The following is an 18,121-nucleotide window of genomic DNA, read 5'->3' on the forward strand; positions in this document are numbered from 1 at the left end:
AAATGTTGAAACGTTTCAGTATACAATATCAAACAAACAGAAAAGAACATTCATTGATACCATCACCAATCTCATCAGAAACATCTCTAAATATTGGGAAGCTGCAAATTCATGAAGTTTCCTAAATGCTAATTTTCACTTGAAGGCTAATATTTTATCATTGCCAATAAATTCTGTCAGTTATTTTCTTTGAAGTGTCAGGCCGAATTTTTTTATTCTTGAGAAAATGCCTGAATATGTCATAGTTTTGTCTGTTACTTCTTTCAAATAAAAGTGGTGTTCCATGAAAAAAAACAAAACAAAACCCATAACTAGAACAGCTCACAACTCAAAAGTCACCCAAGTGCTTTTCTTAGAGATAATCATTCTACTGTGGTGCACAGCTGAAGGGCTTTTTCTGCACTTCTCATTTATTCACACAAATTATTAAAAAGACATGTACTTAAGGGTGAGAGTTAGTAAATATTTTTTACTGCTCCATCAAGGATATTCTTAAGTAAAATACTTTTTTTTTTCTGAGTGTGTGGCAGATAGACACAGTGGCTGCTAGCACGGCTTGATGTCACTGCCTTGATCCATAGCAGGCACCAGAAGCTTTATGCGCTGCTGTTTTTCAACCATCGGATTTTTTTTTCATAGCAAATAAAGCCTTGATAATTATGAAAAAATTGTTGGCCTCACAGATACCCTGAAAGTGTCTCAGAACCCCCATGGGTCTGGACACCACACTTTGAGAACTGATAGTCTAAGGTATTTGTCAGGATTTGAGGGACAAAAGGTCAAGACTGTGTTGGAAGTTTTGAACTCAGGTGCCAGGCACATGGCAGGTTGTGAATTAATGTCTGTTGAAAGGACTGAAGAATTCATAATTCTATAAATATTTGTGTAACGAGTGAATGTGGTGATGTGGGGAAGAATGGTGGAAAGAACATAATCTAGAGTGAAGAAAGCACACTTTTTGTAATCAGCAAAATCTGCTTTCAACATCTGGCTTTGCCATGTAGCAGCTGTGAATCTGATTCTACTGAGCCTCAGTTCCATCAGTAAAATGTGGATAATGATATATAGATTTATGGCAAAAAATTAAATTGGACTAAATGAAATTGAGTGAATAGAATCTTTAATAGGATTTTTGGTACATAGAAGTGAAGAAAACATGCAGACTTACAAAATCAGTTTGTGATATACTGAGGGGAACATCTCAGGCAACATAGGTGGAAATGTAGATTTAAATGAAGACACTTAAGTGTAGACTGCAGATATGTTTGGGAGTTATGCATTCATCCAACTACTATTTGGTGAGAGTCTACTATTCCAACAGAGGAGACTATGGATGGTAAAAAATCGAGTGATAACTGAGGGAACGACAATCCAGATGATTAGAAAATAAGGACAGCACCAACCAGAGGTCAGGCACAACTGTTCAGTGGATACACTAGTTTCCAGGTATGAAGCTCTTTTGAGCGCGGGGCTAGAAAGGAATCTAGATATTTGGAAATATCTTGGATAGCCAGTAACTCTGGACCAAGAAAACTGAAAATCCAGAAAGTAGTCCGTTTCGAGGGAAAGAAATTAGATAATTCCTTTATAGTCTCGCAAAACGAGATACCCCAGCGCCTTCTTAGCGCAGTGGGCAGCGCGTCAGTCTCATAATCTGAAGGTCCTGAGTTCGAGCCTCAGAGAGGGCAGGCTTTCTTTTCTTCGGTGTGTTCGTTTTCTTTGTTTTTGCACTTATTTACCTCTGGGACGTAGTTTCTTCTGCTCTGAAATATCAAGAAGTGAGATGGTATCAGAGCCAGAGTTTTCCTACAATAACCGTTAGGGTCCCCAGTAGACACGCGCTCGCCGCTCCGCGCAACGGCTGTTTCCCGAGGGGTTCTGGAGAAGCTCTGCCTTGAGGGCGGTGACGCTTGGGACTCCAGACTAGTCCTGAAAAACCACGCGGGGCATAAAACTTCTAGTGCGGAAATAACCACGTGCTCAAAATAGCCAATAGGGCAGAAATTGTACTTCACTAACTTCTCTGGCTGGTGCCTGCAGGGTCTACGCCCGCGGTCTTCGGCTGTGCATCTCCTTGCCCTCTTGGTCGGTAACAGCAACTTCCCAGTTGACTACAGCTCAATACAGATATAGAAAACATTGACTTTTTTTTGGGGGGGGGGTGTCTTAAAAATTTTTTTTATGAGCCCGTAGAAGACAGGGAAGTATTGGACATTGAAATATTGGAAGTGTAGTAAATCGAATCTTTCTGATTTTTTTCCTCGTATGGTTCCACACATGACAGGGCTGGCGATGTCTTAACTGACACTCCAACTTTGTAGCCGGTGGAGGAAAACAGTGGAAGAGAGATGGGGGATCTCGGAGCAGGCAGAGATAGATGCTCAAAGAGGAAGAAGGTCTGTGCGAGGCTGGGCTGGTCATTTTCCATCACAGCAATGCGCGGTGCTGTATGTCGGGTGGGTCCTCAACCCCTTGTTATAGAAGCCGAGATAAGTTAATTTTAATTGTGAAAAGTTAATTAAATGGCCAATGACGGGGACCTAGAGAAGCTAGATTACGAGGGGACTTGCGGGTCTAAGGTCTCCTAGTAGATGCCGGTTGGGGAGGGGATGACAAAGAGCCAGAGAGTCGGGCAAAGGAAGGTTCTGACGCCCAGTGGAATTTATAGAAAATGAATTCACGCAGGAAGAGGGGGAAGAAAGAGAGTGTTGGGAAGTCTGTCCTTAACGAGATGCTTACCCATCTGCCTAGGACCCCATGATTACCGTCCCTGCCTCTGTATTTCAACTGTAATGCCGGTCCTGAACAATTACTTTAGAAACCCTTCAAAATCATAAAAGGAAACAAAGAGGCCGTTCTCATGTGCTACACACAAAACCTGGATAGTTTTTCCTCTTTTGTTTTAGAGGTTCCTGGAGATAGACACAGATATGCAAAAACTGCATAGCAGAAAATGCTGAGAAGCAATTCCGTCAGCATATTTATTTTTAGTACAGTCTGACATGTCTAGATTGTCAGAATTATTAAAAAGTAAACATACTGGGGGTGGTGGTGGGATGAATTGGGAGATTGGGACTGACATATATACACTAATATGTATAAGATGGATAACTAGTAAAAAAATAAATATACTGACTATAAGAAACTCACGTAATATAGTTACTAATAAGTTTGCAGACAGATTTACTATTTAATAATTTATTAATGGTTTGTTCCCTTTGTTTTTCATATTTCTTTGTTCCTCTTCCTTCCTACCTTCATTTGACTTATTTAAGCATTGTTAGTAGGTGGTCTAGTGATTACACTATACATCCTTAACATCTCACAGCATACTTAGAATCAATAAATTACCATTCAAGTTGAGTATAGAAACCTATACCACCATTATGTATCTTTGCCACAAGCCCTTTATGTTATGTATAAAGTACATGTAGATATAATGAAACTCTATGAGACAGTGTTGTAATTTTCACTTTCAATCATCAAACATACTTTAAAGAACTCAAGAGAATAACAGTCTGTCATTTTTACCCAGATCTTTCCTAGCTCTGCTATTGTTCAATCATGCTGTTCCAAGTGTCCTTCTGGTATCATTTTTCTTGTCTCACACTTTACTTTCTTCTAGCACTTCTGCTGGCAATGGATTATCTCAGTTTACCTTCAAATCAAAATGTATTTTTCAGCTCTTTGTCTGAATGATATTTTTGCTATATCAGCATTCTGGTCTATTCTTTCAACATTTAAGAAAGTCATGTCATTTCTTTATGGCCTCTGTGTTTTCTGATGAGAACTCCAAAACCATTCAGATCGAAGTTTCCCTTTAGTTTTCCTCAGGTTGCTTTCAAGAAGTTTTTATTTTTTTCCTTTGGTTTTCAGCAGTTTAATAGTAATATGTCTGGGTGTGGATTTATAGGAGTATATCCTGCTTCAAGTTTACTGAACATTTTGAATCTGGTTTAGGTCTTTTGCCAAATTTGGAAAGTTTTCAAATTTGGAAATTCAAAAAAAATTTCCCCTTTTTTCAAGGTCCTCTCTCTCCTCTTGTTTTGTGTCTCCAATGATGTGAATATAAGATCTTTGTTATTTTCCAATTTGTCCGTGAAGCACCAGCCATCCTTTAAAATATACTTTTCACTCTGTCATTTAGACTGGATAGTTACTATTGTCTATCTTCACATTCACTGACTTTTTCTCCGTCATTGTCTGCTATTAGGACAATCCATTGAAGCATTGTTGTTTATAATTTTGGTTAATACATTTTCAGTTCTGAAGTTTCAATTTGGACTTATATGTCCCATTTTTTTGCTAAGACTTTCTAACATTCAATTCATTTCAAACAGTTCTCACCCCTAATTCTCAGAGCACTGAATAATCACTACTTCAAAGTATTTATTAGAAGATTTCAACATCTGTGTCATCTCAGTATTGATATCTGTTGATTCTCTTTTCCAAGTCAGTTAACCAATTTTCTTGGTTCTTCATTTGCTGAATAATGTTGGATTATAACCTGGCCATTTTTGCATCAGACTTTGTGTCTTGTTCAAATTTTATGGAGAATATTGCTACTTTTGTTTTTGCAGTCAATTGACTGCCTTGTGTTCATGTTCCAAGTACCGACCAGCCTTCTGTGTGTTGTGGTTTCATAGTCCAATCCATTTCCAAAGCCTTTCTGATGCTATTTGGAGATCTCTGGAGTGTGTGCGATCCAGTGACCAGTGTGGACTTGGGCAGTGCGCTATCACTTCAGTTCTCAAAGTTTATGTTGTTTAGGACCTGAGTCACTTATACATAGATCATGGGTTCATCCAGAAGTTCACTAATAACTTCACGTGTTTGCTTTCCACAGTGTCTTTCTCGATATTTTCTGGTTACTTGGGGCACTCGGTTTCAGTCCCTGATAAGAAAGCTGCGGCTTTATTGAACCCCGCTCTGTCCTGAGCTTCTCAGGACTGTGCCGCCTTGTGGCCAAGTTGCAGGAAGAAACAGGAATAAAAGGACGAATTGGGCATATCCCTTTAGATGACCAGCTATTCTGAAGAAACAGAAAACAAATTATAGGTTGAAAGTATCTGTACATACCGAAGGCCAGTAGAGCCAGCGCTGCCCTGCCTTGACCTTGCCCAAGGAAGGGTCCAAAGTGTCTTATTTTCTCATTTCTTACTACAGGCTGGAAGATTGGGGCTCCTCGGTAGAAAGAGTAAAATCTGGAGAATGTGGGCATCGATCCCACTACCTCTCGCATGCTAAGCGAGCGCTCTACCACTTGAGCTAATCCCCCTACAGCAAACTCACCCTCTTTCCAACCCCCCCTCCTCCTTCAGTTTTTCAGAGTACTTCATTATTCGCTCTTTTGGTAGGCCCAAACTTCAGGAAATGTCAAGGCCATTAATGCGAAACCAGAATTTAGACTAAAGGCACATCTTCTCAAAGATGCCCCAAAGCAAGAGCGCGGTTGGTACCTATTCCTCCGCTAAGAAAAGAAAGTAGCCATGGGAAAATTTGATACCCCAGAAGTTCACGTTTCAGATTTTCTGGGACAGAAGAGAACACGTCTCACTTGGGAGGAGTCACCCAGAACAGTTGGCTAATGCGACAAGACTATCTCAGGATGATTATCTGTGTCTTGAAAAGGAGACCGAAACAACAAACCAAAAGAAGTTGGATGATCACTTGTCCCTTTTAGGGCAGGTGGTACACTGATCTTTCCCAGATGGTGGAAGGCAAAAGAAGCAGCAGTTGTTTCCGCTCGGTTTCGAACCGAGGACCTCTCGCGTGTTAGGCGAGCGTGATAACCACTACACTACGGAAACTCATGGTGTGTTTCTTTCCCGGCATATTTATTCAATTCTTGCTGAGGTGGGTCAGGAAAGGTTTCACATCTACACCGTGTGAGAGAATAACCAAAAACTACAAACTATTACAAGCAAGACCCATCGGAAATAAGAAGCGAGATCATATCAGAGAGAAGAAATAAAATAGGGACATTGAAGGGTGAAGATGAAGAGTGAACAGGGTGGAAGGAACAGGCATGGAGGTAGGAATTCCTGTGTTCAGCAATTACCTGTTTAGTTGGAGTGGAGTGGAGTGTGTGTGTGCGTGTGTGTGTGTAAAATAGACATGGAGGGAAACAGTGATTGAAAAGCCTGGACACATGAAGATACACTGGGGAGAAAATTGTGGAGGCTTAAGAACCTTTGAAAAAAAATCCAGGCACATGGCTTTAAAATCTAAACATTTTATGAAACGCTTTTATTTTGAATGCCAAATAGGTAGGAAACGGAGAAACTAGAATTAGAGAGAGAGAAAAAGAAGTTATAAGATATTAAAGAATCTAGGTTTATTCTTTTAGCTCCTGAGATTAGCAGTAGCATAAATTTTTCTGCATCTCCAGCCCAGTACACTGTCTGGTACAGAATACATTCTCCATAAACATAGAATGGATAAAGGCATAGATGCGTGAGAGGAAAGAGAAAGATTCTGGAGAGGTTGTCCAGGAAGGATCTACAGTATTTGAGTATGTGTCAAGACACTGGATGTAGAGATTTTGAGGGAGAAGAAAGTGTCAAAGCCATGTATAGAATACTTGAACCTGGGTGGTAGACACAAGTGATTTTGAATTAATATCTGATGCATGGAAGATTAAATCCACTCATTTATAAGTATTTGTTTTAATAATGAATTAATGAATGAATTGGTCTGGAGAAAAAGTGATAAGACTATGCACAAGGCTAAAGGAAAAGCCTACATTTTAATATAGGAAAAAAAAAATCAGTTTTCCACTTCCGGTTTTGCTCCATACAGCCATTCGAACTGAGAAAAAAATGGTTCAACTACTCTGAGCTTCAATTTTATCTGTAAAATGGGAATAATGATATTTGGATGAACTGCAAAGCCTAAATCAAGCAACTTCCATAAAATTAATAAACATTTAGTACAATTTTTAGCATATGGTGCTGAAAAAGGATTTTTTTTTCATTCTTTCGTAGCCTGTATTCCAAGTCCCCAGTGGTGGTTATCCTTCTCTCAAAGGCTCAGAGAGGCAGCAGATGGAAAGAGGTAATCCCCTCGTAACCACTGCGGTGCTTTCTCCAGCCTGAAGATGCCTCCCTTCCTTGAGCCCTTAAGGGGAAGAAACAGCATGGTCTGATCTTTAGGAAGCAAGCTCTAGACAAGCTAACCTTCAGAAATCCATCTCTGGGTATCATTTTGGTAACGTGTATAGGAAGTAAAACAGAACATCACTTCTCTTTCACATTTTAAAAGAAAATCAACTGGGCAAAGTTGGAATCCTACAACCCATAATCATATATGTCACCATACTGTCACTGGTTCTGCAAAGAATAAAGTGGTTTCAAGATATTTTATTATCCTGAAAAGGCTACTATACTGTCTACACTGTCAGCATTCCAGATGTGACCACTGTCTCCGCTTTCTCCCTCCAGCTTCCAAGCTCACAGAATGTCAAAGAGTTATAGTTTACCTAGTGTAAGAACCCTCACAAACCTCATTAATCAAATCCTCAAGCTCCTTGGATCCTGCCACTCTAGAAGAAGCAGAAGATGGAGGGATATAGCTCCATGAGGAAGGGAATTAGGGGGTTTTATTCACTCTTGAATCACTGCACCCAGAAGAGTCCACTAACAAGAATTATTTGTTGCATGATTAAAAGAAGAAATAATTTTACACATCCTCATTGCTTAACTGCTGTTAGGCGACCTTCACAGCACCAATTTGGAAGAGAAATTTCCCTGGCTTCTTCCATCAGAGGGAGAAGAAGACACAAAAATATGATATAGCTTGTATTTTCTGGTGTGATCTAAATTACTTCACCAATGATTTTACAGAAGTTACGGGGAAGTGCAACAAACTTGAAATCTGGTTTCACCCTCCTGAGCAAAAATTGGATCATTTATCAAAGCTTAGCTGGCAGCATTTGATCATTTTACTTTGTTTTGTTGTTTGTTTGTTTTGGTGCAGTCTACATACCTTTTCTTTTTAGCAACATAAGACAGGTGAACTGCCTTGCTCTCTCTGAGGCTCGAACTCCGGACCTTCATATTATGAGACTGACGCACTGCCAACTGTGCTAAGAAGGAACACAGGCTTAAGCTCCCACATTCTACTTAAAATATGAAATAACATTTTCCAGGCATGTCTATCAGTTTCCAGCTTCTAAAGAATGTAATCAATGTTCTTTGAAAATCATTCCTTATAAGCACCTAAGCACCTGATGGATTCTACATTCTGAAACGGAGGAGTCCATACCTTTCCAGCGTAGACCCAGAGGTCTTGGACACTCTGGACAGCAAGACCAGGAACAATCATACCTGTCTTTTGCTGCTCTTTTCCCCTCTTGTGTTCCAGAGATCTGCCTCTTCCCTTCCTCAGAGATCCCAACCCCTCTTAACACTTTCCTTGGTACCTTACGTTAAAAAGAAACTTAGGAGGTACCCAGTTAATATTAGTTCACTGACTGAGTGAATGAATACTCCTCAAATTTGTCTACAGTTCATACTTCTGTCTCATTCTACATCTTCACTTGCATTGATACAACTGGAGACATTCTCTTTACAAAAACCACAAACTGAACTTAACAAAAAACCTCCTTGGTTTTTTTTTTTTTTTTTCAGCCTTTTGTGCCATTAATTAGACTAAGAGATTTATGGAGATTATTTTGTGTATTCCAGTTGAATTTTGACAACAACTATGTATCATAATTTGCATTTTCCAGATATGTTGGCAGCTCAGAGAAGTTAAGTAATATTTCTTCTAAGCAGTAAAGCCTGAATTGAGAAACAGATTATTAGATTCCAAATTGTGATCTTTTTTTTCTGCTCCAGCTCATGATCTTTCTGCCTGTTCTTCTCCACAGTAGCCCATTCATGTATTCCCTAACTATCTAATTCCCAGCCTGCACTGTGCTGGCCTTTCGGGCTTAGCCTTCCAAGTCAACTTTGGCCCATTCTCTTCCTTCAAAACCCACATCCCTTGAACATTATTAACAAATCTGAACATTATTTCGTGAAGCTCTCTTGAATCTATCACTTCCTTTCCATTCAGTCAGTACATATTCACTGGGGAGCTGCTCTGTGCAGGGCAGTAGGCTCAGGTGATTCAGAAGGAATCTGACCACCCAGACCTCTGGAGCTAGAAGGATATATAGAGACAAGGGACAATCCACTTCTGGTTTCACACTTTCAGTCTCCCTGGCATTTACAGCTAGATAACGCTTTTAAAAATATTTATTTTCATAACGTCCCTCGGCTTCACTCTGACCATTCTTGATTTCTTAGTTTTGAAATGATCTTGCTTTTCTCTCAACTCTTTGGCCCTTCTTTCTACCTACATTGCGATTTTGCTCTATAAGGTCAGTTAGATCCATTGGTGGACGGTATTGTTTAGTTAACTACTAGATCCGACATTAATGAGAGAGAAGTGTTGACATCTACAATGATAACTGTGGATTTCTCTATTTTTCTTTTCAAGTTTATCAGCTTCGGTTTATGAATTTTGAAGCTTGGTGGTCAAGGGCATATACACTTAGGATAGTTTATTTCGTTGGTGAGCTGACACCTTATCATTATGTAACTTCTCACTTAATAACTGGAAATTTGAAATCCACTTTGTCTGATATTAATATATCCACTTCGGCTCTTTTTGATTAATGCTTGTGTGGTGTCTCTTTTCCCATTCTTTACTATCAATCTCCTGTGTAACTTTAATCTTGTTTATAACATTTAATCTCGCATATTAACACCTTTGAAAAGAGTTTCTTAAGGTCAGCATATTTATTTTTCGTATATTCTGACAATCTCTGATTTTTATGGATGTGTCTAGATAATGTATATTTAATGTTATTATTGATAAATTTGCATATAGATTTACTATTTAATAGTTTATTAATGGTTTGTTCCCTTATTTTTTATTCTTTGTTTCTTTTCCTACCTTCTTTCAGCTTATTTATACGTTGTCCGTAGCTGCTCTAGTGATTACTCTACACATCCTTAATACTTCACAGTATATTTAGAATCAATAAATTACTATTCAAGTTGAATTTAGAAAAATCACTGCCATTTAGTCCCTTTACCATAATCATTTTATGTCATGTATATAGTACATGTAGATACAATGAAAACTCCATGAGACAATGCTGTACTTTTCACTTTCAAACATTAAACATACTTCAAAGAACTCAAGAGAAACATAATAGTCTATCCTATTCACCCAGATATTTCCTTCTTTGCTATTGTTCTGATGAGAATGGAGTCATCATAGTTCAGGCATATAAAAATGGAGACGTCTGCCATTGAGAATCTGGTCTCAGACACCTCCTTACATCAGTGAGAACTTGAATTTTCTTTGAACTTTGCCAAACCCAAGGATGCCATTTGCCCTGTTGAGAACAACATAACCAACTTTATGCAACTTTATGGTCTCAAGGTTCCCCCTTGTAACTATGTAACCATTGCAGACCCCAACCAAACCTTGCTTAGCCAGTTCTCAAAGTCTATGGTATGTTGTTTAGGATCAGAGCCATTTATTCACAACTCACAGGTGCATCCAGAAGTTCACTAATAACTTCATGTGTTTGCTTTCCACAGTGTCTTTCCTGATATTTTCTGGTTACTTGAGGTTCCTGGTTTCAATCAGTGACAGGAAAGCTGGGGCTTTATTGACCCCGCTCTGCCCTGCGCTTCTCAGGACTCTGCCGCCTTACTGCCAAGTAGCAGGAAGAAACAGGAATAAAAAGAGGAATTGGGCATATCCCTTGAGATGACCAGCTATTCTGAAGAAACAGAAAATAAATTATAGGTTGATAGTAGAGGTACATAAAAAAGGCCAGTAGAACCAGCGCTGTCCTGTCTTGTCCTTGCCCAGAGAAGGATCCAAAGTGTCTAATTTTCTCATTTCTTTCTACAGGTTGGAAGATTTGCAGTTGTCAGCTGGAGCTCCGTGGTTGAAAAAGTAAAAGTTGGAGAATGTGGGTATCGATCCCACTACCTCTCACATGCTAAGCGAGCGCTCTACCACTTGAGCTAATCCCCCACTTGCCCTTCTAGGTCCTTTCCTCAAGTGTTTTAGAGTAATGTCTCCACTTCATTATTCACTTCTCTGGGTGCCCCAAACTTCAGATTTCAAGGTCCTTATTGTGAAACCAGGACTGGACTCAGGGCACATCTACTCAAAGATGCCCTGAGGCAAGAGCATGATTGGTTCCTATTCCTCTGCTAAGGAAGGGAGGAGAGAGTGGCTGTGGGAAAAAGAAGAAGAGACAGAGGGAACATTTTTGGACTTCACTGTTGAAGAGAAACTGGAAATTAAGAACCTGTGTAGAAGAAAATGGTTAGAAGAAAATACATGCAAAAGGAAATAGGGTTTTAACTCTGTTCTAGTTTTCACCCAACTTTAAACTGTTATCAGTTGTGACTGTTTTATAACAGGAGTCCTAAACATCTGTGTTCCCTTACATCTTTATTTGTTATTCACTAATTAGAAAGTAGAAGATTCTGTCTGGGAAAATTTTAAATTATACACTATAAATAAGTTGTCATTCATCAATAAAATTCAAAACATCGAATAAGGCATAAAGAAAGAGTAAAATAAATCGACAGATGCAGAGATTAACATTTTGGAAGTTAATGAAATCATTTATTAAATTATCAACTGTTCAATATTTGATCTGCCTATTCCTTAGCCTTACCTAATACTTTCATTTCAAGACAGAAGCCATATTTATGCCTTAACTTCAGACACTGTGAGGGCAAAACAGTGATTTGAGCCTAAAGATCCTTATATTCTAGAGGAGAGACAGGAAATTTAAAAAGAAAAACTTCATAAGACACTTTCTGAAACAGAGAGTGTTTGTGAGGAAGGTGGCATAAATTGATGTGATAGACTGAAATCACGATAAGAGGCATTAGCTATGGGGGGGGGTGGTCTCAGTAGCAAAGTAACATTTGATTTAGGGGCTGAATGCCAAGAAGTAGGCACCTTACCAGGTCTGATTCAAAATGAGAAGACGTATTAGTCAGGAGCTGAGAGGTGAAGAAAGGCCCTCTGTGGACAACTGGGAAACTAGCCCAAACAGAGCCCGGTTACCAAATACCCACAGCAGAGCCAAAATGTGAGAAATTTTCCATCTCATTTGAAGACTGTGTGACTCTGGCCTAACCAAATGTTGGGTGTGCTGAAGGAACACCCATTCACAGAGTCTCCAAGAGCATCATCCATAGGATTCTTTGTGCCTGAAGATGTTTAAGATCAAGTTGAAGGTGAGGGAAGTCTTTCAGTGAAAAGCAAAGTGCAAGGGCTGTTCACAGCTCAGCATGGCAGAATCATGACCCTCTTTATCTTTCCTTCCTGTCTTTGGACCTCATCTGGTTCTGATCACTAATGTTGATGAATATATTTCCTGCATTACCTGCTGGGATCCCCCCACCCCCATTTTAAATCATATTTCAGCTGCCTGTGCAAAGAGGAAAAATCTATTTTGGATTCTATGTGTGGAAAGTAAATACCACCTGATTGTTTCATAATTTGAGAGATATTTCTGAAGGTGTTGATTTGAACTGTCATTGCAGGTACTATGATGTTTGGGTTGAGACAGGTGGGTAAGGAACCTCCTTAAGGAAGAACTACCCAAAGATCCTACTCCTCTTCTTCTTTATGAGTTTTCTCTAAGAATTCCCCTAATTTCATATTTTCTTTTTGTTTTGGACAATCTGGGTCTTTTTCGTCCCCTCCCAGACCCAGGAAGCTCAGACCTCACACCCACAAATTCTGTTGTACATCTTGTCTCTCTAGGTGTCCCTCAACAGCCTTCCCTCTTCCCCCAGGTCAATAGACCCCATAAAGGTCAATTACAAATAGTGGAAAAGCCTTCTTTTCACCAGGATCTCTCTGTTTGGAAAACAGGGGTGGGAGGTCCACCCTCCCACTAGCCCAAAACCATGAATGTTGAGATGGAAAGGCCAGCACAGTCCAGTACAGATCATGTTCACTCCCTCCACAGCAGGTTTTCCTTCCTTGTTGTAGTACAATGACAAAGAGTATTGGCTAAAGACTGAGTCTGTGCTGTCTTCTGTGTGAAATATAAATGTATAAATTGTCATTTTTAAAGGCAATCCAATATTTCCTGGAGTTGGGTTCAGGAGAGAAGCTCTGAGGACTCAGGTGCCTGTGGAGAAGGAATGAAGGAGCAAAACTGGGGAAAATAGATATCTTTCTCACTAGCTCCCAGTGCCAAGAAGGCTTTGTAACATTCAACCTAATTCCCATGCTCTAACCCTCTTTTTGACCTGGGGTCATTCTAGACATGTGCCCTAATCAGATGTATGGGTCTAACCTGGTGCCACAAGGTTATTTCATTGCCACCAAAGAGGACCTGAGAGAGCAGAACATCAGAAATATGACTTCAGCAAAAGCACAATGAAAAACTACTGTTTCTATTAAGGAGTCGGGAGGGAAGTGAGATCTATAGTATTTCATCATGGGAATGATCTAGCTCTGAAACCATTTCACTCTTTTGAATTGCCAGAAAGCGAGTAAAGGTCCCAGCTGGGCGGGGTGCCCAGGTGGAATTGCGGGGCTGTCTCATATGTCATGTATTTCTCTATAAAACAGAGTTGTGATTGTTAGAGATTTTGGAAATATGGCCACCTAGGAAGAGGAGGAGGAGGAGGGGCGGCTTCTGCAGCCCTCTCACCTGCACAATTAAGCCCTCCCAACGTGGCCCAGGTTGCGGGGTAGGGCTTCATCCCTCCTCCTGTCTTCCAGAGAAAGATAGGATTGGCATAGTAAGACACTAGGATCCTGGACAAGGATGAGGTAGCAGAGGGAAGAGGAAGAATTTTCAAGAGAACATTGGAAACTGGAAATCAGGGCTTTTACTCAGTCTTTAATTTTAAAGAAATGAAGGAATGGTCAGGAAATATCAACACAAAATCAAGAAAAAACTGATCAAACAAGAAAAGTTCAACAAAAACACTGATGCTCCACAGGTCAGAATCCCTTCTCATCCTAAATATCTGTCAGATATTTTGAGTTTTCTAGTCACAATTTTAGTCAGATATAATGGTAAAGATTTTGGGTTTTGATTTTGTTTTTTTTCATCATGAAAGAAACAAAATTTCTTTTATTTGTTTCATTCCTAAGGTCAGTAGACAACAACTCTGTTGCATTTGCCTTTCAAATTGTGGATATGAAACGAAGATTGTTTCTCTCCACCGTGGACATTCTGCTCAGACTGGCTGCTTAAGCATCCTGACATCCTGAGCAGTCACCCGTATACTGAGACCCAGTATGTGATCAGACTGAAAAGCTTCCTGCTTTTCCCAGGGAACATTCATTTTTTCAAACTCATTTAGGGCTCTTTCCTTACCCAGGGACTAAGGGAAACCTTAGCCTGTTCTTTCCAAGAACAGAACCCTAGTGGGTTCTAATCTCAATCTGTAAATCCATTCTTCAAGCCTCTAATGAGCGTCCATAGTACAAACGCAGTGAGTAAGGGCAGCACTCCACAGGCAAAAGCAGTAGCTAATGCTTGCTAATCATTTCCTATTGTTCTGACCCTGCACCAGTTGCTGTGAACCACCTAGAGAAATCTGGAGGTCTCATTTTCCATGTGAAGAAACATGTGAAGGATGTATCGGGTACCACTATTTATCCAGCGAAGCCCACCTGCCTTATGTGCAAAAGGCTCTTGTAACCCACGCTTGCCTGGACAGGTAAAACTGACTCTACTGACAGTGTTAGAAAAATTGGGGCGCAAGGATTTCAGCAAGCAAGAAGGAAGAAGAGACTAAAACGTATCTCAAGGTGACAACTTTCCTGACTCTTCCCTGAAAGCTGAACCTCCACTCTCCCAGCCCCCCTACGGCCTAATGATTACCCCACGGCAGACATCTCCTCACCTAGCTTATTATGCAGTTTTCTTATTTGCGTCTTGTCTGTGTCTCCCACGCCTCTTAACTGGGATGTAGCTCTATAAGGGAGGAAAGTTTGAGGTTTTATTCACTCTTGAATCACTGCACCTAGAGGGGTCCACTAATAAGAAATATTTGTTGCATGATTAAGAGAATAAATGATTTTACACCTCCCCATTCCTTAACTGCCAATGGCTGACCTTCCGGGCCCAAATTTGGAAGAGAACTCTCACTGCTTCTTCCATCAGATGGAAAGGACGATCAAAAGTGTGATATAACTTGTGTTTTCTGGTGTAATCTAAGCGTTTTCACCAATGATTTTACTGAGGTTACTGGTAAGTGCAACAAACTTGAAATTTAATTTCACCCTTTTAAGCAAACGCAGGTTCATTTTTGGAAGGACTGTGGAAAGATAACGCCCTGTTTGCCCTCTCTGAGGCTCGAACTCAGGACCTTCAGATTATGAGACTGACGCGCTGCCTGCTGCGCTAAGAGGGCAGATAGTGTAATCTCTAGTCATTGAGAATAAAATAGGAGACAGTACTTTCCAACCACCACTATTTTATCAGTTTCTAGCTTTTAATAAATACAATCAATGGTACTTGAAAATCATTCCAATAAGCCAATGCTCCGGATCAGGAATGATGCAGTCTATGCCTTTCCGGTATTCACCTACAGATAAGATCATCTGGGTTGCTTGACTGGAGACAATGTGCTGTCTTTTGTTAGTCTTGTGTTCCAGTGATGCGCTTTTTCCTGCCCTCAGAGATCTCAGTCAATCTTACACCTTTCATGATCTCCTTTGTTGAAAGAAACATAGGAGCTGCCCAGTTAATATTATTTCACTGAGTGAATCAATAGTCCTCAAATTTGTCTACAGTCTGTACTTCTCTGTCTTACTCTACATCTCCATTTGTAGCTATATGACTGGAGACATTCTCCCTACAAAAACCACAAACTGAACTTAACAAAAAGCCACCTTGTTTTTTCAACCTTACGGGCTAAATCATACCAAGAGATTTATGGAGATTATTTCATGTAGTCCAGTTGAATTTTGGCAACAAAACTATGTATCATATTTTGCACTTTCCAGATAAAATGGAGGCTCAGAGAAGTTAGGTAGTTTTCCTAAGGTCCCAGAGCTGCTAAACAGCAAAGTATGAATCGAGAAAAATTATTAGATTCCAAACTGTGAGCTCTTTCTCAGCTCCAGCTCATGATCTCTCTGTCTGTTCGTCTCCACAGTAGCCCATTCATCCACACATCAACTGTCTAATTCCCAACCTCTGTGCTGGACTTCTGGGCTTATACTTCCAAGTCAACTTTGGCTCATTCTCCTCCTTCAAAACCTACATCAAATGACTTGCCAAATACTGAACATTATTCTTGTGCAGCTTTTTTGAATCCATCACCTCCTTTCCATTCATTCAGTGCATATTCGTTGGGAAGCTGTTCTGTGCCAGGCACTGCAGTAGGCTCAGGCCACTGAGAAGGAATCTGACCACCCATCCCTCAGGAGCAGGGAGGATAAACATGGACACAGAATGATCCACTTCCGGTTTCACCACTTTCAGTCTCCCTGGCATTGGTAGCTAAGTAACTCTTTCTAAAATACCAGTTTTCTGCTTCACACTGACCATTTTTGATTTCCTAATTTTGATATGATTTTGCTTTTCTCTCAACTTCTTCTACCTACATTGCAATTTTACTTAATAAGGTGATTTAGATCCAGTGGTGGATAGTGTTTAGTTCCTTGATGTATTTTATTCCCTGATTTGTTATCTACTAGGTCTATCAGTGAAAGAGATAGGATTGTTGACATCTGCAACAATAATTGTGGATTTTTCTATTTTTCTTTTCAGTTTCTTTAGCTATTATTTGTGGGTTTTGAAGCTCTGTGGTCAGAGGCATACACATTTAGGATAGTTATTTTGTTAGTGAGCTGACATCTTATAATTGTATACCTTCTCAATTAATACCTGGCAATTTTCTTTGCTTTCAAATCCACTTCGTCTTATATTAATATATCCACTTTATCTTTTTTGATTAATGCTCGTGTGGGGTCTCTTTTCCCATTCTTTTCTTTTAATCTCCTGTATCTCCTTTACTCTTGAATATAGTTTTTAATCTCACATTTAACTATATTTGAAATGGGTTTCTTATAATCAGCATATTTATTTTTAATACACTGACAAACTCTGATTTTTAATTGATATATCTGGATTGTCAGAATATATTAAAATAAATATGCTGACTATAAGAAACTCACATCATATTATTACTAATAAGTTTGCATTTACTATTTAATAATTTATTAATGGTTTGTTCCCTTTGTTTTTTATATTTCTTTGTTCCTCTTCCTTCCTACCTTCACTTGACTTATTTAAACATTGTTAGTAGCTGGTCTAGTGATTACCATACACATCCTTAATATTTCACAGTATACTTAGAATCAATAAATTACCATTCAAGTTGAGTGTAGAAACCTCACCACCATTTAGTCCCTTTACCATAACCCCTTTATGTTATGTATATAATACATATAGATACAATGAAAACTCCACCAGATAATGTAATAATTTTCACTTTCAAGCATCAAATATACTTTAAAGAACTGAAGAGTAACATAAGAGTCTATTATATTTACCCAGTTATTTCCTTATTTGTTATGGTTCTGATGACAAACTGAAATCATAATGGAGTAATCATAGTTCAGGCATATAAAAATAGGGTGGACGGCCACCGAGGATCTGGTCTGAGACCAGTCCCTACATCACTGAGAATTTGAACTTTGAACTGTACCAAACCCAAGGACACCACCAGCCATATTTGGAGCAACTTCCACAAGCTGCAAACTTATAGTCTCAAGGTTCCCCCTTGTAACTATGTAACCATGTAACCATTGCAGACCCTAACCAATTCTTGCTTAACAAGCAGTCTTGCTTCTTGCCAGTTCCAATTATAATTATGGACAAACAACTTATGTAACTAACTGTGTGGCCTTGCAGTTTTTCCCTTTAATAAGCTTCCTTCATTTTGTAGTCCAGTGGAACACGACTCATGTGCTTCTTGAATCTGTGTCTCCCGGGCTGCAGTCCCAACAAACATCATTTTATTTCAAACAGGTTTCTGTTTCTGAAATTTTGGTTAACTGTTCCTTCATTTATGCTATTCTATTTCCTTCTGGTATCATTTTT

At 39.4% G+C, this 18,121-nt stretch overlaps 5 non-coding genes across 5 annotated transcripts; 1 reads left to right on the forward strand and 4 right to left on the reverse strand.

Moving 5' to 3' along the window:
* The first annotated feature begins 1,615 nt into the window (after positions 1-1,615).
* TRNAM-CAU (transfer RNA methionine (anticodon CAU)) lies at positions 1,616-1,688 on the forward strand. Its single transcript has one exon. It is a non-coding gene; the product is annotated as a tRNA-Met (tRNA).
* Positions 1,689-5,205: 3,517 nt separating this feature from the next.
* Positions 5,206-5,278, reverse strand: TRNAA-AGC (transfer RNA alanine (anticodon AGC)). Its single transcript has one exon. It is a non-coding gene; the product is annotated as a tRNA-Ala (tRNA).
* Positions 5,279-5,737: 459 nt separating this feature from the next.
* TRNAV-AAC (transfer RNA valine (anticodon AAC)) lies at positions 5,738-5,810 on the reverse strand. The gene has a single exon. It is a non-coding gene; the product is annotated as a tRNA-Val (tRNA).
* Positions 5,811-10,973: 5,163 nt separating this feature from the next.
* Positions 10,974-11,046, reverse strand: TRNAA-AGC (transfer RNA alanine (anticodon AGC)). The gene has a single exon. It is a non-coding gene; the product is annotated as a tRNA-Ala (tRNA).
* A 4,303-nt stretch (positions 11,047-15,349) lies between these two features.
* Positions 15,350-15,422, reverse strand: TRNAM-CAU (transfer RNA methionine (anticodon CAU)). Its single transcript has one exon. It is a non-coding gene; the product is annotated as a tRNA-Met (tRNA).
* Between the last annotated feature and the right edge of the window lie 2,699 nt (positions 15,423-18,121).

Source organism: Eubalaena glacialis, chromosome 7, assembly GCF_028564815.1.
Source record: "Eubalaena glacialis isolate mEubGla1 chromosome 7, mEubGla1.1.hap2.+ XY, whole genome shotgun sequence".
NCBI lineage: Eukaryota > Metazoa > Chordata > Mammalia > Artiodactyla > Balaenidae > Eubalaena > Eubalaena glacialis.